This window comes from Struthio camelus, chromosome 5 (genome assembly GCF_040807025.1).
Source record: "Struthio camelus isolate bStrCam1 chromosome 5, bStrCam1.hap1, whole genome shotgun sequence".
In the NCBI taxonomy this organism is placed as follows: Eukaryota; Metazoa; Chordata; class Aves; order Struthioniformes; family Struthionidae; genus Struthio; species Struthio camelus.
In genome coordinates, this window is record NC_090946.1 from 36,276,640 (window position 1) to 36,303,217 (window position 26,578).

Genomic DNA, 26,578 nt, shown 5'->3' on the forward strand with positions numbered 1-26,578 from the left:
TAAGGAAAGGAATGTCAAAACTCATTTTCTTAAAAGCTTGCCTGATTCTGGCAGATCAGCCAGTATTCACAGGTACCAGCCTAGCCACAGAAGCAGAGGGAACGACAGTACAATGAAATGAGGTCTAACATTATCTTTGCACACAAAGGTACAGATGAACTGGTATTCACAGGTACCAGCTTAGCCACAGAAGCAGAGAGAATGACAGTAAAATGAAATGAGGTGTAACGTTATCTTTGCAAAAAAATAACAGTGCAAGTGATTTGTATGGAGGGATAATCTGTTTTCCAAGTACTGAAATAAATGCTTGTTTAAACTTGTATAAACATAGAAGTTACTTAAAACTCCAGTTTGGCAGATGTTCCAGGCCAAAAGCCCTATGAAATGCCTCAAGGTTTCAGTGCCTTTAAGTGACAGTTTCAGTGATTTGTTAAGTAACAGGAACACAAAAATAAAACATCCAGGCTCACACACCAAACCTGTCACAGCTTGATTAGGTTGCCTTCTGACCAAGATTTTTCAGCTGGGAGAGGAAAAGGAGTGGGGATGCAGTGAAGTACAGTGATCTCAGGTTTTTAAACTCAGTCTCCGATTTCACTAATAAGGTACTGATATGCTTGTTAGGTGCTTACCTAAACGTATGTTAGAAGTACCTACTTAGATGTACGTTAGTTAAAGTACTCAGAATCAGGTTTGTGCTTTGCATTTTCAGGGACCTAAATTCAATAGAAATTTAGGGACAGAAAACTTTGCATGTATAAAGTTAGATATGCTGCTCTGCAAGATCTAAGGGAAACAGAATATGGATGATATATGCCAGCATTTGTCTCTCTCAAAATCAGAAAGAAATTATTTATAGCTCTAACTCCTCCACACAAACCCAAAAAAAGAATTAGTCAGGCGCTTTCATGGTAATTATAGCACGCTTCATATATTAAGCAGTAACTCTGAGTTATTCCATGCATGCAACAATATAGCTTGCCCTTTGCTCTGCCCTCTCTAGAAAGGCCAAAACATGTTTGCCATCCTCAGCCTTCATCTTTGGTGTGAAACTGACATACTTGAAAATGAAATCTTAAGTTATATGTCATAATATAAGTTTTTTCTAAAATTATAAAACACATAAGCTAGCTGAATTCAGTCAAATAACAGTTACTGAATCACGAACATTGACTTTCAGATTTATCCTACTGACTCAGCAGGCTTTCTGGCGAGAAAGGTTCTACCAGATGCAAGTTATAGAACTGGAACAGGGTCCTTAATCATAGTTATGTCAGTTAGCATCTCATCTTACTATCCCTGAACACAATGGCAAGCATAAGTTACCTAGAACGTGTGAAAGACCCCGTGTGTAGTAACAATGAAGAACCAAAATATAATGATCTTTCAAGACTGCTAAAAAGACTTCCAGGATTTTGGAGAAGGCTGCTGGTGTGATACAGGATGAAGTGGCTGACAAGTAACAATCTTCTCAGTTGATGAGCTTATTTTGCTCCCGTCAGATTCATTGATGCTGCTGGTTTATTTCAGGCCTGTAAACTTTTTATTAGAGTCTTTTTCTTTGTACTACTTAAAATCAGAAAAAAAACAAGTATTTTCTTTTCCCAGATGTATAAAAAATCACAGCCTAATAAATGTCTGCTCCACTGTTTCTTTAAAAATACACCTGAACACTCTCCCCGCTAATATTAAAGAGCCTGGGAGCAAATGTGAAGGTTTCTACAACTGAATTAAATCAATCGGTGTTAGACAAAGAAAGAGAAGACTCTCAGCTTTTGTGGATGTAATCAGATTCCAAGACACCAGCATCTGCAATAGCTACAGCATCTCTGTGGATGCAAACTAATATCCATTTACACTTTTCCAAAAAATTTGCATATTTTGTAGTTTTTATGTCATTCAGATGGCATCAAAATACAAATTTCTAACAGATGCCAATACTTAAATAAACGTCTGTGTGTATATACATATATATACATATATATATGGAGATAATATATTGGCTGACATCAGTATGATTAAATAGAAAATTAGTATCAACATTGTGATACGCTGTAGACTATATAATTTTCTCTTTTAATATTTATTTTTAATATACCAGTTATGGTTTATGAGCTAATAACTACAGAAAATAGAATGACTAGCTACTCGAGACATAACTTTAAAGCCATCTAATTTGTGATATTTATGAGGTGACACTACATGCTACATGAAAAGGCAAAAGTCGTTTTATTAAACAAAATCTAAAATACAATTATATTGTCTGATTTTCAAGCATGAGTCTCAGCTACCTGTCAAGCCTATTTAAAACATAAATATTTAGGTATTTTCACAATAAATCATCCACCAGTCCAGTGTTAAAAGAGTATGATTATGGCTGTACAGAATTGTTTGGGTGACTTTCTTCTGTAGTATGTTGTATGTTGTTGAAACTCTTATTTTGCAGGTTTTCTGGGCAAGAAAACCAATTGCCAACACATTATTTCACAAAGACAATCCAACACGGTGTGCAGATATGAATCCATCTTCATGTAACATTGTACAAGCACCAACAAGGTGAAGCGCAGGAAGTATCTTGGGGCTTCCTGTCCAGTTCTTGCCGTAGGGAATTAGTGTTCTTCCTGCCTGCCCTTGCCCCCACCTCCAGGCACGCTCAGGTGCAAGGCAGGTGCCGCACAGCCTGCCCCTCTCACTAGCCAGAGGGCCACTGCTGCTGCGGTACAAAAGTCCCACCATGCAGCAGAGGACCCTGGGTCCTGGTTCCACTTACAGATAGGAACATTGTGAGTTGAAAGACTGAATGATGAAGAAAACACTATAGCTTGTCAAGGGAACTTCCTTTGTTTTTCACCTAATGGGACAACTTTGTTTCATCTTGAGCACAGAGGGGAATAACGAAACTCAAATGTACACACTGGCAAATGTTACACAACAAGCAGACATGAAGAGATTGCCTAATGAAGAGGTGCCTAATGCACCTTTTCTGAATTGACAAGTGATGTGAGTTAAAAAACTGAACTTGTACGTGTGATCAGCACTGAAAAAAGGCTAATGAAAAGCACTAGACATTCAGAATTGTCAGTCCTTTGGTGGAAGGGAAACATGACTAAACCCTAAGAGAAGCAAATTCTGACTTGTAGATAAAGAAGAGGAGTAGAAGTCCACTGCACAGAAAAAAATAAACACTAACAAAGTTTAAGGAAAAGAGAGAAAGCAGATTGTTTTGATAATACAAAGTAAAGTGAAAAGCAGTTTCAAAGTTATTTATTCTGAAACAGTGACAGTCCTGCCTGCCTTTTAAAAGAAACATGAAGAAATCGTAAAGGAAGCTGTGGAACACATTATTCTTCCTATTTTATTAAACATTGCTGACAAGAAGTTTGCATATGGAAACAGTACTTGAATCCTCTTATAGCTTACTACTTTCAAAAAGGAACAAAAAATGCTGACAAACTTACTTTTGGCTACATGGATCTAAGATTAAGCTCACTCGAATTAATTTAGAGATTCAAGAAAGATGCTAAAAATCTCAGTGTCTAATATATTATATATATTCTCACAGGGAGACTTGATTTTCATAACGCAATCAAAGCTCATAGTACATACAGTTTTATGTGTGTATGATTTTGCTGATTATTGAACATTTCTCTTAGCATGAATAAACCTAAAATCAGGTGCACATCCTTCGAAATTAGCAGCTACAATGCTGCCTCATTTATTCATTTTACATATTTTTCTTCTGATGTTTACAGTTCTAGTGTGAAGTTTTGTTTTAGAGGTAATTTCAGCTTGGTCAGAGGGGCTTGAAAGAAGTAAAAGAAAAGATCACAGAATTACAGCATGGTTGAGGTTGGGTGGGACCTTTAGAGATCATCCTCCCCAGAGATTATCCTCCTTTCAGAAAGATCTGGGTAAAATAAAGCATATAGATTATTAGCATACAGAAAGTTCAAGTGACTATTCAATGAACCCATCATAACCCAACCTATAATATCAGAAATCTATTTCTTCTGATAAAGACAGAACTGTTGTTTTTTTTTGGTAATTGTATTCCATTTGGAAGAAAGTATATTCTCAGCATTATCATGTTTTTATTGTCCAGTTGGCTTAACAGAACAAGTTTAGGAAAAAGTACTACAAATTTTAGTTAAGAACATCTTTGACGGTAACAACCTATCACTGAAAGGCAATTTGCTGTTTAGAAAGACCTGCTGATCTATGGAACTGAATCCAGTATTGTCTATTTCCACTATAAGAGACACAAGCAATTCATAACATAATGGCTTTTAGAAGTATGTCACATACAGGGAAAGGAAGAAATTTGGTGAAAATGTCTCTTCTAGTGTGCACTAAGATTCTTATTCACCTGTGTGCCTAGGACAGCTACGTGCCTAGTATCCACAGAGAACTAGCAGAGGAGATTTTTTCTAAAACAAAAGCTGCTTTGAAGAAAAAATCATGAAAAAGATACACTACTAATAAAAAGAAGTTAAACTTTTCTTCAGTTTGCTCTTTAGACTCTTATATTTCAACTCTGACTAGGGCCTATATATATATAGGTTATGATGTCTAAGAAATTATGTCTCTGTTTCCTAACTAAAGTTTATCCTTTAGGGTTAGTATGGACTTTTAAGTTTATTTTAGCAGGACTTTAGGGTACCTAATTGTTAACGGACTTAGAGTATGAAACCTTAAGAGTAGATACATCTTCAGAAAAGCAACTATATATTAAAAAAAGTACAATTTTCTTTTGTATCCAACAGAGGAACCTTGGTTCCACTGAGGTCAATAACAAAACTCACTGACTTGAATAAGGCCATGATTGTACAAAGTATCTTTTTTCACATGACTTTAAATTTTAACTTCCACTCCAAATCTGTCTATAAAGATGCTGTCTGCTCAGCATCTTCATCCAAGATGAACATTCATGCTTACTCTAGCTTTATTGCTACAGTATTCCCAAGATAATGAAGGACAAACATTTTCTGCTTCTGTGTTACAAACAACTCCCCACAATAAGTGCATGCACACACATGCTTGTGTTCCTTCAAAATCACTTTTAACTCGTATTCTTTTGGTTGGAAATAGACTCTGGTGGTGTCCCTTGTGATACAGGGCACGCTTGCTCTCTGCTGTGATGGTAGCACTATAGTCCCTTTCAATATTTTGTTTCCCCACAACTCAGTCCAATGTTTATTTAGAGCAATTAGTTTAAATTAGGAAGAAGTGCATGGCAAAATCCTTCTCCTATGTTAAAAACAAAACTGCAAAGTATAATCTTCATTTACAGTAGTAACTCTACCACAAAACAAAAGCTGTGTAATACTACTACCAATAATAACAAAAAGCTTCTATTTTTCTATACCAACTTCAAATCCTGGAAATGGCCATTTTTTTCAACTTCCTATAAAATAACGAAAATTTCTGACTTAATGAACACCAGTTAATTTTCATTAACAAACTATCGTATTTAACACAAAAACTCTGACTCACAAAATGGCTTAGAACAAAACGTCAAACGTTTTCACTCCCAAACAGCCCTGAAAAATGGCCCAAAGCCTGCCATTTTTTTTACAACACTAATTTCAGGCTTAGAATTTGATTCTAGACAAATTCTCTTGTGCCCAGGACACAGTGCCACTGGCATCAGTGTTGTCAATTCACTCCACAGAGAGGAATAACTTCTTTTACTTCAATGGACTCTCTCCAGATTAATGCAGGTGCAAATGAGAACAGAGCATGGTCCTTCATTTTATATTCATGTTCCATCTAATATGTATTTGGTTTTGTAAATGGCAGTAAAATAAAAAAGAAGAATGGATATCTTTCTGTTACTTTTAAATTGGATTTTTAAGAATGTAAAATTTAAGAACATAGACAACTAGAATTGAACATGAATGATGCATTACTTTGGAAATAATATCTTTACAGTGTGATAGCATTTTTTCTTTTTTGGAAATTTTAAATAGCAAGAATATGATACTCTAACATAGAGATGAATGTATCAGACATCTTAATTTCTTCTATAGAGTTATTGTGACTGGAAAATACAATTGCATTTACTGAGAACACAGTCTTAACTATATATGCTTCAAAACATTAATGAAAAACAACCTAGCAGCCATACTGCTCTGCCTTGTTCTCATGTTTAGCATAAATACAGAGTGAAATGCAGGTTTGGGGAAAAAACCTTCAAACACTTTAGCCTCTGAGCCAAGAAAAAGGTAACATGTCAGATTTCTAAATTTTGATCAGCAGAAAACAACAATGCCTTGCTTTAACTGTGCAAGATGCCAAAGAGCTCTATCTTTCTACAGAGTGGAGAGGGAAAGAATGGGTATATGCAAAAAGACCATTGATAAAGGTCACTGCCAAAATGAAAAAAATAGTTCGTGGCATAAATAACTGTTCCTCATAACTCTGCATTAGGTGCTATGTTGCATATCCTTTTCATATTTTCACAGCTGAAAGCTGTTAGAAATTATAGTAGTTAAGAAAATAACTTCAATTTTCAACACCTATTTTCAGGTATTTATAGCTTTCTAAAAAAGTTACTTTCAACTATATATCTTCAACTTAGGTTCTAAGACCAAAATCTGATCATAATTTTTACACATCAGACAAATTTCTACTTATACTTTTTTGGTCAATACAAAAAAATATGTACTTTTATAGAGGATTTTTTTTTTTTAAATCACAGTTGGCTTATTCTTGACTCCTGGAAAAAAACAGAACCTTTTTTAGATTTATCCAAATTCAAACAGATGGCAATACTATAATGCATATGTTATATACATAATCTGTTTTCTTACAGTCAATTCTTGCAGAAGCGTGACCAACGATGAGGACATCAAGTTACAGCCAGAATTCACTGTGATAATACTTCCAGAGTGCTTGGATGATCTCAAGGAAGGTCATTTGATTTCCCTATGCACCAGTCACTTTACCTGTAAAATGGAAAGAATAATTACTGAGTGTGTTAAACAGGATGTTATACAGAAAATAGCATTAGTGTGACTAGGGAGTGTAAATAGTTTCACAGCCACGTGAGTGCATGATGTGATGCACCACACCAAGCAATGCAAATAAGATGAAAATAAGGTAACAGAGGGGAAAAAACCCTACCTTATTGTGATTCTTCTCTGTACCTTAGCAGTCCATACCTGATATTAAATAATTTAATATCTCTGAATGCTATAAGACATAATTGTACTTTGATTGATGTTGGCTTGAATAAGGACAGATTAAAAATTGAGGGAACAATTTAGGATCTAGCAATGAATTAAGGCAAGAGACACCATATTTATGCACACAAGTGCACTGAAATACAGTATAAGTTAGTTAAAAGACCAGCTGTCACCTTGAGTTCTCTGGATTTTCTCCTCCAGTGTTCAGCTCTCCCTTCTATCTCCACATTCCCATTAAAACTGTACATAGTTTAAGAACATATTACTCCTGAAAGACCTAATCTTCTTTCAATATCATCTTAAAGAGGCAGATGAAAAGCTGCAAAACAATAATGAGCTGCTTGACGTTCTTTGGAATTAACTCAGCTACTGCCACTGCAGAACAGACTGATGGTCTGTCTACTCCAATATGGTGTCACTTCTAAAGAGATTACAGGATTATTCCACAGGAAGTAGTTCCACAACATTCATTTCATAAAGCAGTGTAAGTGGAAGAAGAGTCCAGACATACTTGCATTGCATAATGCTCTTTGGGAGTAAATATGATTGAAAAACGTATGTCCTTCAGAGAAGAATTAAGGACATAGTTTTTCCCATAATGAGATATTTTACTTTCTTTTTTCCCCATATATATGTGTATATATAGATAGATAGATAGGTAGGTAGGTAGATAATATATAAAAATGCATATATACATGCTGCAATTTTCTAGTGCTCAGAAATAACATTAGCAGTGCAATGTTACTGAGGCTTGTCGTAGGACTTGCTCTATATTTAAATCACCTAAGCCCTGGAAAGTTTACAAGAAGGGGAAAATGTAAATCTGTACTTTGGAGGCACTAATGGGAAAAATGTTTAATAGAGATCTATATCTTTGTCCTCAATAGGACAGCATTCTCTGAGAAGTTCTAAAAGGAACCTGTGGATGAGAATAGTTCTTTCTTTATTGACTGTATTTTTGAACTTCTGCTAAGAACATAAAAAACCCTGCAAGTGCAGACTGGCAAAAATGATGGTAAGAATTCAGATTCTTTAAAGTGTATATTTAAGTTTGCTATATTTATATTTACCTAAAATATTAAATATACATTTATGTATTAAATTATATCTACACATTACACACTAAATATTCATTTTTGTTAAATGTATATATTTAAAACTTACATATTAAATGTACACGTACATTTTTATCAATGATACTTCTGGAATCTGTTTTCCTTCCCTCTTTCCTAACTTCTTTGCCAGTTTGTATGGTATAGTTTTACACTGAAACCTACCTTACTGAATCAGATCTAGGGAAGAGCTGCCTGTTGAGGGGATTGTTTCTGGTGATGAAGAGGGTAGAAATACCTGCAAGAAATGAAACATTGTTTTAAAAAGCTGCATAGCATGGTTATAGGATTGTTTGGGAAAAAGTCTGGATTTGGTCAGCACTTGTAGCAATCACTTTTTTGTTTTTTTCTGTTCTATTACTCTCTCATTTTTCCCATGGCTTAGACCAAAACTACATTTCCTCACTACTGTATTTGCTTTTCACAGCTTTATTTGCACAAGTGGAAATTGCCTTCAACACACTAACAATTAGTTATCATGTAAGAAATGAGAAGCGTACTGGCATCTAACACAGTATATACTCCTGACAGCCTTTAAATGATTAAGTAGGGGTAGTACTCAGAAAACTAGAGCTCTAGACTGAAGTTTGCAAACTTTCCCAAATTTGCTAGCAAATACATTTTGGTCAAAGGCAGGAAGGCAAGGGATGGGGGCTTCTATTTAAAATGCTTCAAGAAGGCCTCATTTTCAAATGCAGGCCCAGCAATTTTTATTAATCCACCCTATTTAAAATGGGTTGTCCAAAGATGAGGCAACCAAAATCAGTTATCAGTTTTGGAAACCTTGTTTAATAAATCTGTGTCTGGAAACATAGCCCCAGAGGCAGGAATTAATCATTTGTTCTCTTAAAGTACATACACTACATTTTACCAGATTTTCTTTTCTAGAAAAGACCGAGATGATATTTGGATTCAAAGTACAAAGTTAATGCAATCTCTCTCAAACGCAAGGGTATGAAGCAGTTTTAATTTTTTATTAAAAGCTTTCATCAAAAGCATGATGTTTAAACACAATTTACTGTAAAAATAAAAACACTGATAACGTCAGAGTACTCCTATTTTGATAATTTGTGAACAAATTATTGTTTTTCTCTTGTATAATTAATTTTTTCTCTCAATAGTTATTTCATTCTTAGGAAAATAAAAAGACACAAAAATAAGTGCTTCCAAAGTCATTTTTTAACATAAAAAGTGTTTCTCCATTTCATTCTCTTAGATATTAAAATAGCTATTAAAATCATGAAATTGCATTGAAAAGGTTTTTTTTTTTTTTTATTTCCACTACTATAGATATAAGAATCAAAAATTAGTTTGTTCCTCCCTTCTACACAGATACATATACTTTATATTTACCTAGGGACATACATGTTTATCATGACACAGTAATGTTTAAATGTTATCATCTGCAATCTATTTTATGTTCAACACCATTGCAGGAAGGACTATTTTCATAAAAGACTTTTTCAAGCAACAGTGACCGTTAAAACACCAATATAACCAATTTCTGGAATATCTGCTTTAAAGAAAGAGGTGTATTGTTGTTACCACAGGGTATATGCTTATTTAAATACACAAAAGAACACACTGGAATGAGAGATAGAAATGGGCTGGTCCTAGCACTTGACAGTGCCAGATTTTCCACTAGTTTCTAGAAAGAGTGGCATTGTTCCCATTAAATTTATTCATTTTACTCATGAGAAGTTGCGCTTGCTGAAATTGTTCAATATAAACTTTTCTTCTGCTAGAGTATACAGTCTCAGCAACATCAAAACACCACCAGAACTGAATTCAATGTAAAAGCAAGGCCTCCAGGACAGATTTGAAATTGTATTCAGGTGCTTAAACATGTGGGTTGTAACCCTCTTTAGTTTACAAATTTTGTCTGAGTTAATCATGTAACTCCCACATCAGTCCATCTTTACAATCCTTTCAAACAGCAACACTGTTTGTTTGCTAATATAACAGAAAATAACACGTGTGCTAAATGTGTAATGTGTACCTCAGAGGTTTTTTTTTCCACAGGTGGTCAAGGAGCATTCACATCAGCTTAATCATACCAAGATATTTGTGGCTATACCAAGACTTATTTATATTTCTTACTTGCTTTGAAAAGAAGAAAACCAGCAGCCTGTCACTATGGTATTAAGAGGGAGGCAATGTATAGCAGGATTATGAGTCAGTCATTAAGCCTTGTCAGTTAAAAGATAAAATAAAATAAAATAAAATAAAAAAATAGCCGGGGCAAGTCTATGCAGATAGAAAGCACACTAAACACTATATTCACATATCCAAATTCATTTGAAGATATGCTAATATTAAGATAGAGAGAATATCTCAGATTCTACACCTCTATCTATCCTGCCACAGAAAATGTCCAACACCTGCAGCTTACATATAACAAACTGATTGATGTTTGTTCTGGACTAGCTGTGTACCGTACCCATGTCTACCTTTGGGATTTGATTTGGCAAGCTATTTAAATGGAGTATTTATAGGGCAATCATGCTGATGAAGACCTTGTATTCTAAGCTCTAGACTGGCAAGGATTTCTGCTTTGGTTAAATGAGAGCGAGTGTATAAATATATCCCAGCCCTTTGTCACACAACAGTGTGGGAGTAGAGGAGTTTGCTAGGCAAGGAGCTAGAAGTGAGAGGAAAGCTCTGACTACTTGCAGCTATGCCACATTATTATTCATTTTGTGGTGTGTCACTCAGACTGTCATAATGCTCAGCAGAGAGCACGCGTTTCACCAACGCCGGGCAGCGCGGAGAGGCAGTGCAGGGGCACAGCTCAGCTGCGGGGAGGAAACTCTCTGCCTCGCGCCAGGCGCAGGCTGCCCTCTCTCTGGAACAGATCTGGCAGCCCAGGCCGGGCGATCATCACCTGCTTACTAGCAACCAACAACATTCATTCGTTACAAATCAAGGCTTATTTGTGAAGGCTTCCCAAAAAGGAGTCCAAATTCAGTATGTACAGTATTCACTTAACACTATTCAGTCACACCTATCGGTCTTAGAGAAAGTGATCTGTACGAGTCTACCACGTCAAAAGTGCAACCAGTTGTCTGAGTAGAAGTGTCAGCACAACACTATGCTGAGTGAGGAGGTTAATAAGAGACGACAGAAGCTGCAGGGTCAGAGACGGCATAAGGGTAAAAATTTGAAATCACCCATGAAGCACATAAAGCAATAAGGCAGAGGAAGTAAGGAGGTCAGACATAGGTATTAGGTCTTAAAAAAACCAAGCGTGTGCATGCGCGCGCACGCGCGCACACACACACACACACCCAGAAGAGGAGTCAACTGGAGAGAGAAAGGAGGAAATGTCAATCTCTTGAACAGGAGAAATTCAAGTTATGGGTATAAAAAATTAAAAAGAGCTTTTACAGCTTTGAAAATTAGCTTATATGAACAAAGCCTTATATCTGTTATTTCCATTAAAATTTGTTTCCTCAAGTATTTGCAGAAAATGAAATCACAATGAGTAAAGTCATTTTCTTCCCTCTGTTCTTAAGCAGCTTGTTATGTTAACATATCTTCTCCAATTTCTCTCTCTCCCTCTCTCCTTCTCCTTTCCCCATAATACAGCAGCTTATTTTTTTTATAAAGCAATTTTTCTTCCTTATAATCTGATTGGGAGTAAAGGATAGAAAACCTCAAAGTCAAAGTTTAGCAGCAATTCAGAGGAATAATTCTCAAACATAATTATCAGGTCAGGAAGCATTATTGCAATGCCACTGCAACCAGTCCAGCATGAGACCTTCTTGCTTCTAGCAGCTGCTTCCGTGCTTTCCAACCTCATCTACACTTCACTCATTGTCAGACACTTGTTTTAGAATACTGTGGATAACAGGATGCAAGAGAAATTACATTAAATCATACTGTAATCCTCCTTGTTAGAGCAACATTTAAGCAATAATGATTGAGGTGCAGAGCATTTCCCAGGGAGCTACTGACTAAAAGGAGCTAATGCTCACGGCCCCCTATCAATAATATCAAATTGTTATTAATATTATAATATTAAAAAATCTATAATCTTATCTTTAAATTAACAACAACAACAATAAAGTTATACTTATGCAAGTCACATGATCACAGTGCATTTAAAATGATCAAATAGTAACCATTTCACAAACCATTGAAATGTGCCCACCTGTATGGTGGAGCATAACTGCTGGTAAATGAATCACAGCAGTATCATACAAACATTTCACACCAAAACCAAGAACTGGTATTCCTGTTAAATCTGTTTTAAAATTTTAGTAAAGTGGAATTCAATCAGTCCACCAAAGTTTGTTATCATAACGCAAAAGAGAATTATACCAAGGGACCAAAACTAAACTGCTTAATTTGATCAGGAACTTAATAATCTAAGCAGCACAAAGCATGTCCCTAATAGCATGACCATTTCCTACCTCACTGAATACTTTGAGTGCAATAGTAAGAGAACAATTTAAGACAGTGCTGCTGCTCCCAGGTGGAGTGGGAAGGACAGGATGAATGCCAAATCAAAAACTAGAAAACATTTACACTCTAATACCTGCATTAACAAAACCAGTTCTTTCAGGGAGCCCTGTATCATCTATGCTTATTTGTTATAACATTCAGAGTTGTTATCCAATGATTCTGAGAAAAATTTGGCATGACAGAAAAACAGCTTTACATGTTCTATGGAAAAAATAAATGTGTAATAATCATTAGGAATTTAATCCCTGCCACTGCATGGAAACTGTGTATTGACATTGTCAATATGAAATGATATGCACATGCTTTATAGGACAAAGACCATGACCACTGAAGGAAGAAAAGTGGCAAAAGCTACTGACACATGCTAAAATACGTTTTCCTCACAAACAGGATTAATTCTGTCCCCCACAGGTGCTCATTACGGATTCTGTTGTTGATACAGGAGAAGCCAGAATAACACTTAATTCAACACAGATTGCTAAAAAGTTTAATTAAACCTGATTCAGTCCGAGCACAGAATATCCACACCACCAGGTTACAGACAAATAATAAGAGAGAAATTATATTATTTCTGCCTGTGATGCTCTAACTACAGCATTCTTGTTTATTCTTTTTTCTTTATCTTTACAAGGCACAAACTAAATCATAGAGTCATAGAACTATAATTTAGGTTAGAAAGGACCTTCAGGGGTCACTTAGTCTAGCCTCCTGCTTAAAATAGGTTTAATTAGATCATGTAGCTCAGGGCCATGTTCAGTAGAGCCTTGAACACCTCCAAGATTCCACAACCTCTGAGCAACCTGTATTTAACCACCTTCATAGTAATTTTTTAATTATTACTGCTATTAATGTGAAGTGTGTGAACTAGCTGTGAGATAGGAATATTGTAGGAAAGCATTAGCTTGCAACTGATGTTCTTTGCTGTCCCTAGTGTGGAATTTGCCACTGCAAGGCTGGTATGCATTGTCCATACAAGGTCTGAAAAATGGGAACGCACTACATATCAGAGGAAAAAGCAGAATCAACTATGCTAATCTATGCACGAGAAATGTTTTATGAGGGAAAACATCTTACAATTGTTAAGCTAGAATGAAAATGCTAAAGAGGACAACTCTAAAAACAGAAGAGGAGGGAGAAAGGAATTAAGAATGAAGAAAATCTTTATAACTCCAGGATCTTGTTAGTATTAGCTTGGCTAATAGAAGTGATGAGCATGATGCAAAATTATTGTCTGGGTATTGAGAGATTGGTTACTTTCTGAGAGTTTTACTGATATCCTGTTGATATCAGTATCATACCTTGTGATGCTCTGGTGTCCCAGACACATTCAATATTGAAAACAAAGTTAGAAAGGAATGGAATTATTGAACTAGAAAAGTTCATCTCAAATTCCAGTCTTTAAAATACACATATGGTATAACTGGTACCATGTAAGCATTACTTAACCATGTCAAAGTAGATGTACTTTCTGCTCTGGATTACCTTGGATCGTTCTAGATGAAATAGATCTCATCTGGCACACAGATTTATGCTGTTATCATATATGATCTAGGTTTCTGAATTATAAGAAGTCAGGCTAAAAAGAAGTTTCACCAAAAATGCAATGCAGCAACTCTTTTTTATCTTGATAAAAAATTGGAAAGGTTTCTCTAACATACTGATATGTAAGACAGAATGTGTTTCTTTTGTACTAGAGAAAGTCACAGATTCAATACAAACAAGATGACAGAAGCTATGAGATTTAGTCATGGGCAATTTTAGAAGAGGAATATTCCAAGGAATATTCCTAGATTTACTGAGGTTATCTTAATATTCTGCTTTCAGGTGACACACGAAAAAACGTAAGAGATTCCTGTCTGTAGCTAAGCATGATGCATCTTTAATGAAATAGGAGGCCAAACGTGTCCTAAAGACTAATTCTCAGACATTTCTAACCATTACTGGCCAGTTCCTGCTCTACTCACTCAGGAAAGGATACACAATGACTTATTGAAATTATCTTCATGAGAGAAGTTGAATTATTTTATTTCCTTGCAAAAAATGACTGTTTTCTATGCTTATGCCTAGTTATTTTACACACACACACACCTATCTGTGTACACACAGACACACACACACCTATTTTGTCTGCTTTTTACGAGCAGAAATAGAGTATTTTTTCCTGCCACTATGGCTCTAAATACTGACCTAGAGAAAGTAACTTTGAGATGCTGATAAAATTTAACAGGTTTCATATGAGAGAAGAGAAAATGAAATTATCAGAAGACATGAAAACTCTATTAGGAATCAGCATATGAATCCAGGTATTTCCCGACAACTGTCATTCTTGTGCCAAATTTCAGACAAGCAATAAGAGATATCTCACTCTGCCAAACTCTTTCTATGCTGCCTGCCAGCATTATCACAGCATTAAGGAAACTGAAATAAAACAAATTGTTTAGAAACCCCGAGCAAACGGAGACCTGATTGTTTCCTTTTTAATCTCCTGTTTACAAGAAGAGCTGTAGATTGTGACAACTTCCCAAAGGTTCTTTTATTTACTGTTGTCTCATCAAGAGATTTTCGCTGTACAGGCTATAGGAAAGTTGACACTGATGGAAACTACAGTAGAGTACACTTCTGGTTATATCTCCTTGCTTTCCCCTCCACATATGTAAGACATAGTCACAGACCCATGCAAGAGCAGCTGTGAGATTGGAAAGTAGTGTTATTTGTTGGATTGTACATGTTTTACACTAAATGGCTTATTTAAAGTGTTCGGATGTTTTACTTTCAGCTCTCAAAATAATAATAGTAATTTAAAAAATTTAATAGAATTACAATTATCATATGAAGTTTAAAAAAAAAAAAAACAGAATTGATTACTAATTATTCTCTACAGAAAATAGATTCATTAACTCTAAAACACAATCCGAGACCTCCTCCAGAAAACAGCTGGTAGGGGCAAATAAGCAAGACTAACTTGCATAAATATCGTTATAAATTTACCTCTGTTAATTGTTCTTCACATCCACACGAGTTAAAGCAAGAAGAAATCAGCTTCATTCACAGCAACAAGCTAGAAAACTAGATAATGAGGGAAAAAAAAAAGAAAACTTTCTAGCTTTCCAAATACATGCGCAAAAACTTCTGGAAACTGTACAATACAACCTTGATTGTAATTCAAGTTCACAGTCCAAACCAGCTAACAGACATAGTTGAATGCATGTGTCCTCCATTTCAGGTAAACTCAGGAAATAAATGAGTCAACTCTTGATTTTCTCCTTGCCCTTAATAACCGCTCCAATGAAATTTTCATGAAAACCAATGTGCTTCTCTAAGATGGCATTTTGCAGCAGAAAAAAGGTTGTACAACGACTTTTCCAACCACCTCCATTTGTATGGCCTCAAATTAAAAAGTACATTTATTGCATGTATGCATTGCCTGCGTTTTCCAGCTTTATCTTGTATTAAATTCTGATATACACAAACCAGGTCATGCTTGAATCATGTTGCTGGAAAAGTACAAGACAAAATGAAGAAATACAAATGCCGCCTGAATTTGCCACAAATTCAGAGACTGAAAACAAAGCAATTGCATCACGGTTAAGAGCCACACAGTTATTCTGCAGGGTCTCAGAGCCACATCCTGTTAGAGTAAAAGAGACTGCAGTCACTCTGTTAGTATGGAACTGAGCCCTTTAAAGATTACCGTCCCCAGCACACACAGAGCTTAGCGACCTTCCACACAGTCTGTCTAATAGGAGACTGCAATCCGTACCACAGTAACACAGATGAAAGCTGCCCTGTAAAACTCTGGGATATATTTACTTTGACTGAAACATTTAGGTAAAATCCTGCCTGCTTCTTTACAGCTGGGAAGCCAGCAGAATTAAACTGTGGAATCAGATCTAGGAAATTTTTGCTCTGCCTGATAGCGCAGACTCTAGTCTACCTGAGATTCTGCTGCAGCTTACTGTAAGGGAAAGTCCTCTGACATGTACACCAAAACAGGAAGCACACCCATGAGTCTTGTAATAGACATAAAGCTGTGGTAGCAATCTCCTGGCTAGGTAGAGAAGAATGAGTCCTTCCTAGGTTTCCTGGAACTTCCCAATGGGAAATGCAAATATTAAAGTTACATGGATTTGTGTAATATGAGCTGAAGGGGCAGAGACAAGCCTTCTGTGATCGCAGTTGCTTCTCCTACTCTGACTCACATATAAAAAGGGGTCAATACCCAGCCATTCTAAACTGTGCTTGGCCCCGTCATTGTCTTGAAAAGAACAGATTTAATTGCTTCATTTAGCCCTTCACTTCTGCATATTCTGCATATTACTGTGCACTTCACCTGCCACTGAAATGAACAAGATATGGTGCTAGGGGAAAAAATATTTTCTGGATATTTCATAAACATGTAGCTGTTTCCCTTTGTGCAAAACAATAACCTGCCTTTGAATTTATGGATCTTAGAAATAGCTCCCTCATCATTAGAAAAAGGGAAATAGCCCTGATCTCCACACCCCTACTTGTTGGACTGGCCATGCTCTAATGATTTGCCTAAACTAAGTCGCAAGAGAAAATTAATTCATTTTCCAGGCCAAAATTTCAGAATATCTATCTCAGAGTGGCATTTGCTACTCTTGCACTTCATTCTCATCGACTGGTTCCCACATGACCATAAACAATTTATTTGCCACTTGAAAGTGATCATCATTAGTTTAAGCCAACAGTTTAACTAATTTATCCTATTATTGTCACTCTTTAAGGAAAAAGAGTCAGTCTTGCAATTTATGGGAAAATTGAGGCAGTTTTACACTGTAAGAGTCTGAAGAGAGGCTGTAAAAAGCAGTAATATATTATCATTTCAAAGTGAGAGAGGTTGTATAAACCAGTCCGATCAAAATTTCATAAGTAAGAACATGTTCGTACCTTGAATAGCAATACAGAAAGAAATACTAAAACTTTTCTGATAGCTATTTTTTGAAATTTGCTCATAAAGACTTCAGTGATAGATATTCCACAATCTTTTACTCCAGTGTTTCAGTCTCTTTGTTAGAAAGTGATTCCCAGTGTTAAACATGAAGCATCTTGTTATAGTGTAAACCTATTACTTATCCTGTCCACAGCTCCAAATTGTCATGTCCTGAAAACTTTCAACCTTCCTCCCTTTTCCTCATTCCTTCTTTTCTTCTTTACAATGTTAGTTGCTTTGGTCCTTTCTCAAATGCCAGTTTTTCAGACCTTCTTTATCTTTGTTGCCATCCTACGGAATCCTTCAATTTTAAAGCTCCATTTAAAATTTCACTTAAAAACTCAGAAATCCTGGAAAAATGCAACACTATATTTCAGATTAAATAAAATGCACTATTGCCTATGAAACAATTTTTTTCAAGTTTGGTTTTAGCAGGAATATTAGAGAAAAATGTATTTTAATTTGACTCTAGATTATTTTTTCTTTTTGGTTTTGTAATTAGAGAGATGAACTACAATATCAATTACTTTTATATCTCTACTTAAAAGAGTGTGAATTCGTACTTTTTACCTCTGAAAGCTATGAAACTTTGTACACAATGTTGAAAATGTAAACCCACTCAATAACTTCAATGCCCTAATTATTAACAGACAAAAAATCTGCACTTACAAAAGAACTGATTCATAGGAACTAGTGTGCGGAGATTGCCACGTACACATTACAAAACTATTTTTGAAAATGTAAATCATTTTGTTAATGTTTTGTCCACATCTTCAAGTACTTCAGGGTTATTTCCTACACTATATTCTGCAATGCTTTGCAAGATTCAGTGTAAAATAACTGTCAAGTTATTCAAGCAACGTTGCTATTATTATATCCTTCAAATGGCTCTTTTTATACTACAGTACTAAGATTTGCATTTAAAATTGTCTTTGTTTGGTTTCCTTCCTTTTTTTTTCCTTTGAAGCAACTGCATTAAACACCGTACTGGATTTTATGAGGAGAGACCACAAACCACCCCTTTAACCATTCCTGCTTTATTCCATCTCCTTCCGCTTAATCTTCCGACCGATGCATTCCAGATGCTCAGTGCTCTTAATAGCTATAATTTTGATTGGCAATTTAGGAAAGAGAGAAATAAATAGAAGGTATGTTAAAGCAAAAAGTGAAGATGAGAGGAAAAAATGTCATTGCATATGACTCAGCCTGACGATTTTCAGCTCTTCATACTACATTTAAAAAGTGACAAAGTTGATTTATGACAAGGTACAAATTACCATTACTTGCAGCAATCTCTTTCTTTGTCATTCCCTTGAAAATGCTTGTGTGGTTTTTACTAGGGGAGGAAAAATCTTTGAAAATCTTTACAAGTATATTGCTGGGTTTAATAAAAGTATTAGTGCCAAGTGTCATCCTACAGTGTAACTTTTCACTATTTACAATAAATGAATCTTCTATTCACAACTAGAAGGAGAAGGACATGCTCTAAAACCAAACTTCAATAACTAAAACATCGAAACATAACTAAAACAATGAAAAATACAAGCAGCCTTAATTTACTCTTACCCAACACATTACATTATCATTGATGCAAAATAACTACAAAATGTAACTAAATCTGTTGGCTTATGTCATCTGAATGGGTATATGTAGAAAAATGAATTGCAATATTAAATTGCGTGATGATGCTATCAGTTGAAGAAGCAAAATCTATACTCACACAGGTTTGAAGTCTAAACCTTTTTCGATTTTGTAGTTTCCTTTTAAAAAGAGATTAATGAAAAAAAGTATATCCCTGTAACTCAATCATTCTAGGACGCTCTGAGCGGTCATGAAAAAACTTCTTATATTAGCACTTGTTGGATGCTCAATAGAAGAAGAAAGAAAGGATAGTTTGCGAAGTAGTACAGGAATTCTGAAAATCTTATGTCCCATGCAGTTCCCCAATAAACGACTGTTTTAATCAGTACTTTCAGCACCCATAATCCTCAACATAAATTTACTGAAAGATCAACAAGTTCATCCTAACAACTCTTTTTGAATAATATTTTTAAACTAGCAGTTAAAACTTCATAAAAGTCAGCTTTCAAATCAAAGGTCAATCAGGGCATTAATAGCTGTGATATTCAAAAGGTATGACTTAGCATCCTAGGCCTGGCAGTGCTTCATTTTCCTTTTAAACCTCAGATTTTGTGTGCTGGCCTGAATGATACATTTAGCCTGTTTAGGCTTCAGTTCCATCTCTGCAACATGGGATACTTTACAACTTCAAGTGGAGACATGAAAATAAATACTTTAAAGTTTTCTTTTTGTTCAGTTTATGCAGTAATGTTAAGGTGACAGAGGATTTTTTTTCAACTAGGAAGGAAGGAAGATTATCTTCTACTATGAGAAAAGTTAATTCTAAGTTTTACATTTTCTCACTTTTTATATAAAATTAAACTAATCCACTGCAGAGTTTAAAGCTATGTGAGTCATAGCTAATTGCAAATGTACATTCACTCTTGGAAGATCTGATCCAAATACAGCCCTCACACAATGAGACACTCACATTCAAAGAAGGTCTGTTCCACATTCAAGAAGATTTCTATGGAAAATATTCCCATTAGATGCAATTCCTCATACACAAAAAAAATCTAAGCATGAGAATTAATAAACTCAGTGAAAAGCCCTGAGATTCTGAAGTACTAAAAACAGTAGTATGAGAATCTTTTATTTCTCTAATTTTAGGATCCATTGTTTCCCCTTTAATTTTAACATCAAAGCAATGAAGACAACTGTGTGCTGTACACTGGATTACAGTACGTATTTCATAAGCTATACGATAAGTTCAACCCGAACATGGATTCCTACTATTAATGTTATTTATTTATCCCTTCTGGACAATTCATAGTTGTGCAGAAACCCAACAGAAGGCCTAGCAATCACTTACAGACCATTTCAGTTCTATTTGAGGACTTAAACAGTATATAGCCCTCCTTTTTACATGAGCATTTTAGCTGTTGAAAGAAAGATTTCCTATTTATAAGTCAGTACTGGGCTACATTTTGAGTAACGTCTATATCTGAGTGACTGGATTGTAAAAAACAATTATATATTACAATAATTAGTGACCATTAGGTCTGCGAAACACCTGGAACGTCTGAGTAGGCAACAAGTACCTAAGACTTCCATAATTAGGTGTTTTCTGATGACATAAGCTCCAAATCAGTTTTGTATTTTCAGCTCTTTGTACAACTAAAGCCACAATAAAAGTCTCTCTCACAAATGTTCCAAGTCATATATGCATGTTTAACAAGACCCTAAGCATCTAACTTGCAAAGTATTTCTCTGGTCTCATAGGTACATTATGCCTTGTCAGAATTATTGTGTTTATATTTCACTGAAGTGCAGAGTGGCAACAATAAACAGCAATAAACTGCACCCAAAACTTGCTATGGAACCATCAATCTCTACAAAGCGTACAACATTACAACAACCAAGTCAGAAGGCAAAACTTATTATCTCAAGAGGCAATTGTTTCACTTTTCAACCCTTTGAAGAGTACCTCTAAGTAAATAAACACAGAGAAGTGTGGGGGCAGAAAGACAGTTACCCATAAAATGCCATTAGTGTTAACTTGAGCTGTTAACTGCATAACTCAAGGCATTTTTTTGTCTTCTTCTCATAGCAATAACTAAGAGATACTAAATTCTATATTGTGCAGACATTAATATTTAAAGCAATACTACCTATAAAAATAATACAACTGAAGTTAACAATACTGCATTATTTTAAGGAGTTTCACTACGAAAGAGCTGAGATATTCCAGACCATCTAAGAGAATTGACAAATCCAGCTGGCTTCACAGATACCTATCTGAAACACCTGAGGTCCACTCCAGTTTTGTTTGTTTTTGTTGATTTGCTTTCTATTGTATTAACTAGCTAATAGATGGTAAGGAAAAAACACCAAAGAGAAACAAACAAGATTCGCAAGCTTTCCACTTTAGTTAATATCTCCAGGTAACTTACAAAAGAATAAAAAGCATCAAACTTTAGCAAAAGTTATAATGAAATAAAACACCCAGGGACAAATTGAAATTTTTTCTTTTTCCATTCAATACTCAAAGAAAAATCTAATTAGAATTAAAAATTCAATTTTTGCTTCTTCATCTGCATGTATGAGAATGCATATAGTCACTCATCATTAAAAATACACATAGATAGACCATTATTATGAAGTTTTCTTAAACTCTGCAAAATGTGATACATCTCAGCATCTATCAATAACAACTAGAAGTAGTATTTACTAAAAGTCATCGGGTGACAAAGGCCTGGATAAATATGGTGACATGTTCTTGGCATGACTGAGAAACAAGTTTTGGCTTGGTTGAGGTCTCCCAAATGTATTCTACACGTCTAGCTAATGAGGCAGGACAATCATTAAACTTGACTGAATTAATATGACAAGAATAGAAGAATCTGCAGATGCAGTGATAGAGATGAAAGTAGGTCACATTCTCACAATTTAAATAGAAACAGTCTAGTCGGAATTAGCATGAATCTTGTAAGTCATGTATTAAAGCCCACAACAAGAATCTGTAACATCTATAGTGACTGATAATAAATATAAAAATAGACAAACAAACATAAAAATATCACAGCTATACTAAAAATCAGAAAAAATTAAAATGGCTTTAGCTAGAATTCAGTGAATAAGAATGATTGGAGAAGAAAGCCAGGTAAATAATATGATTTCCAAAATTATCAAAAATAACTGATTTTACAGCGACTTTCCAGTCATATCTTTCACTTCTTCAAGCATTGGTAACTGTAACAAAAAGTATAGCTCTCTTTTCATATACAGACTATATATGCACATTAATGCATCAGAGTGAAAAAGAGTAACAGTCCTTTACAAAACTATTCAAAAGGTTTGTTTTCTCAAAAATTATTGGTATAACTTGTAACTTTCTAAAAGAACCAAAAGGCTGTTGGGGTAGGGATTAAAAGAAAAATCCCCCCTTCTGGTCCATTATTGTCCTTGCCTTTAATCTTTTCTTCATTCTTTTGAAAAAATATGAATGTAATGTTTGGAGGACAGGAGAGAGAGCAATGAAATGATGAAGACAAACAACTGAAATATGTAATGCTATAAACATTTGTGCTTTTAAGAAACATTTCCTCATAAAAGAATGCTCTCCATTTAAAAAAGGTATGAATAATGTTTACAGTAAATAAGCAGCTATATGTTATAATTATCATTCCCTCTGTCTCTATAAAAATAAATTATATAATATATGTATTTTTTAATCTATCTCTCTATACAAATACAGTATTTAATCTGACCAGTTCTTAGGTGAACTTTCTCTGTGAAATTGTCCTTTTCTGGGGCTTTTTTCTTCTACACCATCTATACTATTTCAAGTCATCCCCCTCTTTTTTTTTTCCACCAATCTTATTTATAAAACAAAGCAGCTAGAGCATATGAACATATGCATTCATTAGAATTTGACTTTTTTTATTACACCTTCCAAGAGATGCAAACCAGAGCTACCTGCACATGTTATGTGCAATAGGCAAGCAGAGAATTACCTTAAGCCTTAAAACAATTGCAAATCTTTAGTACATAAGGGACAGTATTGCCTGGAATTATATACCATTTTCTTATTTAATTTAGAGCCACATGTATAGCAAAGGTCCCCGTGTTTTTTTTTTTTTTTTGCCTCTAATGGTATTTACTTGCTACTGCTTATGCACAGAGTAATCACTCTTGAGCAATGGTCAAAAATACTCTAGCTTGTTACAGTAAGGACAGACAAGGTTGTCTGGAGGTAAAAGTTCAGAGACGCTACAAAGATCTTGCTTTCAGTTTTGTGAGACATTCTGTGGGAATCTAGAAATATTTAATTATCTTTCTGCATTTCTCTTTCCTTGTTTCGATACTACTACTTACTCTTAATAACAATGTCTAAATATTGGTCTATTCAATAAATATTTATTCATTTTTGAAGGGAATACATTTTCTCCAGCAGGGGAAAACCAGTTTTCAACAACTTCTTTTTTTTCCAGACAGCAAAAAATGAAAAGTAATTTTGGGAAATAAATGCTTTAGCCAAAATTTGGATGGTGAAAAATATACAACAACAAAATACTAGTATTGTTCACATCTCCTATAGGTCATTTTTCCTTCAAAAAATTTTCCCTATGTTGCTTTTTCGTACTGTTCTTTTCAGTTCCAAAATTGAAGAAAGGAAAAACTAATGAGAAAAAAACCAAGAGGTAAAAAATTTTAAAGCTGCATAGTTTTAGAAATGGAGATTAATATACTTGAAGAATGTTTCATTTACTGTTTTTGAAATTAAATTTCAAATGGAAAATTCGAAATTAAAGCAGGAAAACTAAAACTCAAACTTTTTTTAAATCTTGAAAAGATATTCATTTTTTCCCCAATCAACTTCTATAGTTGTTTTAAGTGGAAAATAATTTAGTTTTCCTAAAATTCCTGAATAAATGGTTGTGCCATTTTCAATGAGGTAGAAGCCTCTTTGCAACCCTGTAAAGGAAAAGGCAAATTGAAATTTTAGCAAATGAACACAATATAGAAACAAGTCAAATATTTCAGCTTTTTAGGTTTTCTAAGAACTACTGTTACAGAGGAAGTAATAACAATAGATATTAACTGCTTTTTTCTTAGGTTCATGTAAGTACTCTGCAGCTTAGACTACTGCTGATTTATCCACTGGATCTAGCCAATAAGTAGCCATTATGTACTAGTTTTTTTAAGTTATTTTTGAATTGTCATTTCAGAACACATTTATAGTTCTAGTCTCCACAACCCAAAGCATTCAAACAGCAGTATCCTGAAATGTCAAGAACTGATGCCATAAATTTTGTGTCTCAAAGATCTCAAGATGATACTGGAGAAAGTAAGTAGTATCTTCAAACTTTCCTTAAGGTCAAAAAGCCAGCTAAATATTTTATACCTATAACCCAAAAGTTTGTTTCCAAAACAGTTTCAGGGAAGAAGGAGGAGAAAGGAGAAACGAAGGAGAAAATATTTAGTTGGTGAGTTTTTGAGAACTAGAATGACTACATTATATGCCCCAATATCAAAAGCTTCACAAGCTGAAAGGCATCTGGCTTGGACATATTTTTATATGATTGTTAGTCATGGATTTAAACCAAGAATCTCCCAGGGAGATTAAGCAGCTTAACAGCCAGATGCTGCAGAGCAGTATCTGGCATATGTAGAGTTGATAAAGTTACCAACTTTGAAGTGAACAGGAGAGACTGTAAATGTTCCCAATCATTACAATCAAAACAGCAGAATGTATAGGTAAAAGACGTTAGTTGAGAAGTATGTGGCTTAAAGCAAAAACAAATACCAACTGGGAAATGGACCTTTAGACTATAGGGGATACTTTTTAAGCTAGGTTTTTCTGATATCCAGCATTCTAATTTCAACTATGCAAAATTTAGTAGTCAGGATAACAAGCAGAGACTGTGCAGTCCACGAAGGAAGAGATGTCCTTTTTTTTTTTTTTTTTTTAATCTTGACAAATCTCTAGATGGGTCATTAACAATATTTTTCACTTTTATTGAAAGTGTTATAACCAAGTAAGAAGGGAGATAAAAAAGTTAATGCTTCTCCCACTCTCACAGCCTGGCTGCATGCCAAAAGGGCAGAAAAATGGTCAAAATTTGTTATTGCTATTATTAAATTTGTAGAAATTGTAACATTTCATGGAAAATGTTCAATTCTGTTGAAATTCTAATGAGATCTGCCTGATACAATGCCTCAGAGAGAAGGATGCCCTGCAGGTTTCCAGCTGCAGGACATTAGCAGGCAAATTACTTCTTAGACACAGTTACATTCATTTTTGCAGATAACCTTTTAACATCTAGGTTTTTGTTTGGCAGGTTCTTTTTTTTTTTTTTTCCATTTGTTTGTTTTGCAACATAGTTTTCTGGACCCACCACTGGTATGCATAAATGCCATGAAAAGTAGCCCAATCTTGTCTATCACAATACCTCATTTTGTACTAAATAGTGCAGCCTGTAAAAATATATTCTTCCTTATTTTCAGGAGCAGATTTCAGTAAAACAATGCCAGCTGATCTTTTCAAAACTTTCAAAACGTGCTTTTGAAAATACCACCTGTAGGATCTGCTAAATATGGCTAACTACCTTGTTCAGCTATGCAGAATTTAATTTAAAACGAATCCAGAAAGAACGTTTCTGGGGGAACATTCTCAACCCCTTTAACAACATTTAGGCAACTAACAACTACCTGCAGGTAAACACCTGGCCATTATTCTATCCTTTTCTTACAACTCACTTGCTGTAATTAGGATGGCACCTGTTCTTCCTCTTGTGATTTCAACAAGGCTACTGCTTTTCTCTCAAACAATTTACAAGACAGCCTGACAGGCAACAACCACATTGTGACAGATGAGGATACAGTACTAGATGCATTGCTGCAGTGGTAACGGTACAAACCTCCCTTTACTAGTAAGCCAGTGAGAGAGGATGGTCCACCTTGCCCAGCACTTTTATCAGCTATATGAAATACATGAGTAGGTTTATCTTACCTCTCAAGGGAAAGATGCCTATGGCATAGGCAATATCAAGTTTAGAGCGCTGGCTAGCATTTTAAGCAGTGAGGCAGAGACTGAGAGGCCCACAGCAAAAAAAATTACAGTTCAACTCCTAGAAGCAGTCCCTCTGGAGCCCTCTTACAGGCTTTACTGAATGCTAGAAGCTTATGCCGCCTTGTCTGCTAGACCTGCAGATGGGCAGGATTTCAGCATACAGTTTGGCTCTTTTTATCAGCTTCAAAATTCAATTAAAACTGCCTATGGCACTTCTCTGCTA

The 26,578-nt window shown here is 35.1% G+C and overlaps 1 protein-coding gene across 14 annotated transcripts in view; it reads right to left on the bottom strand.

Moving 5' to 3' along the window:
- Positions 1 to 26,578, bottom strand: part of LRRC4C (leucine rich repeat containing 4C) — a 551,925-nt gene that overhangs the window by 103,365 nt on the left and 421,982 nt on the right. For all 14 annotated transcript variants that reach the window (XM_068945546.1, XM_009682821.2, XM_068945542.1 and 11 more), the window contains 2 exons: positions 8,465 to 8,537; positions 6,813 to 6,947 (listed from right to left, as the gene is read on the bottom strand). The gene's annotated coding sequence lies outside the window, so the exon portion shown is untranslated. The remainder of the gene's footprint in view (positions 1 to 6,812; positions 6,948 to 8,464; positions 8,538 to 26,578) is intronic.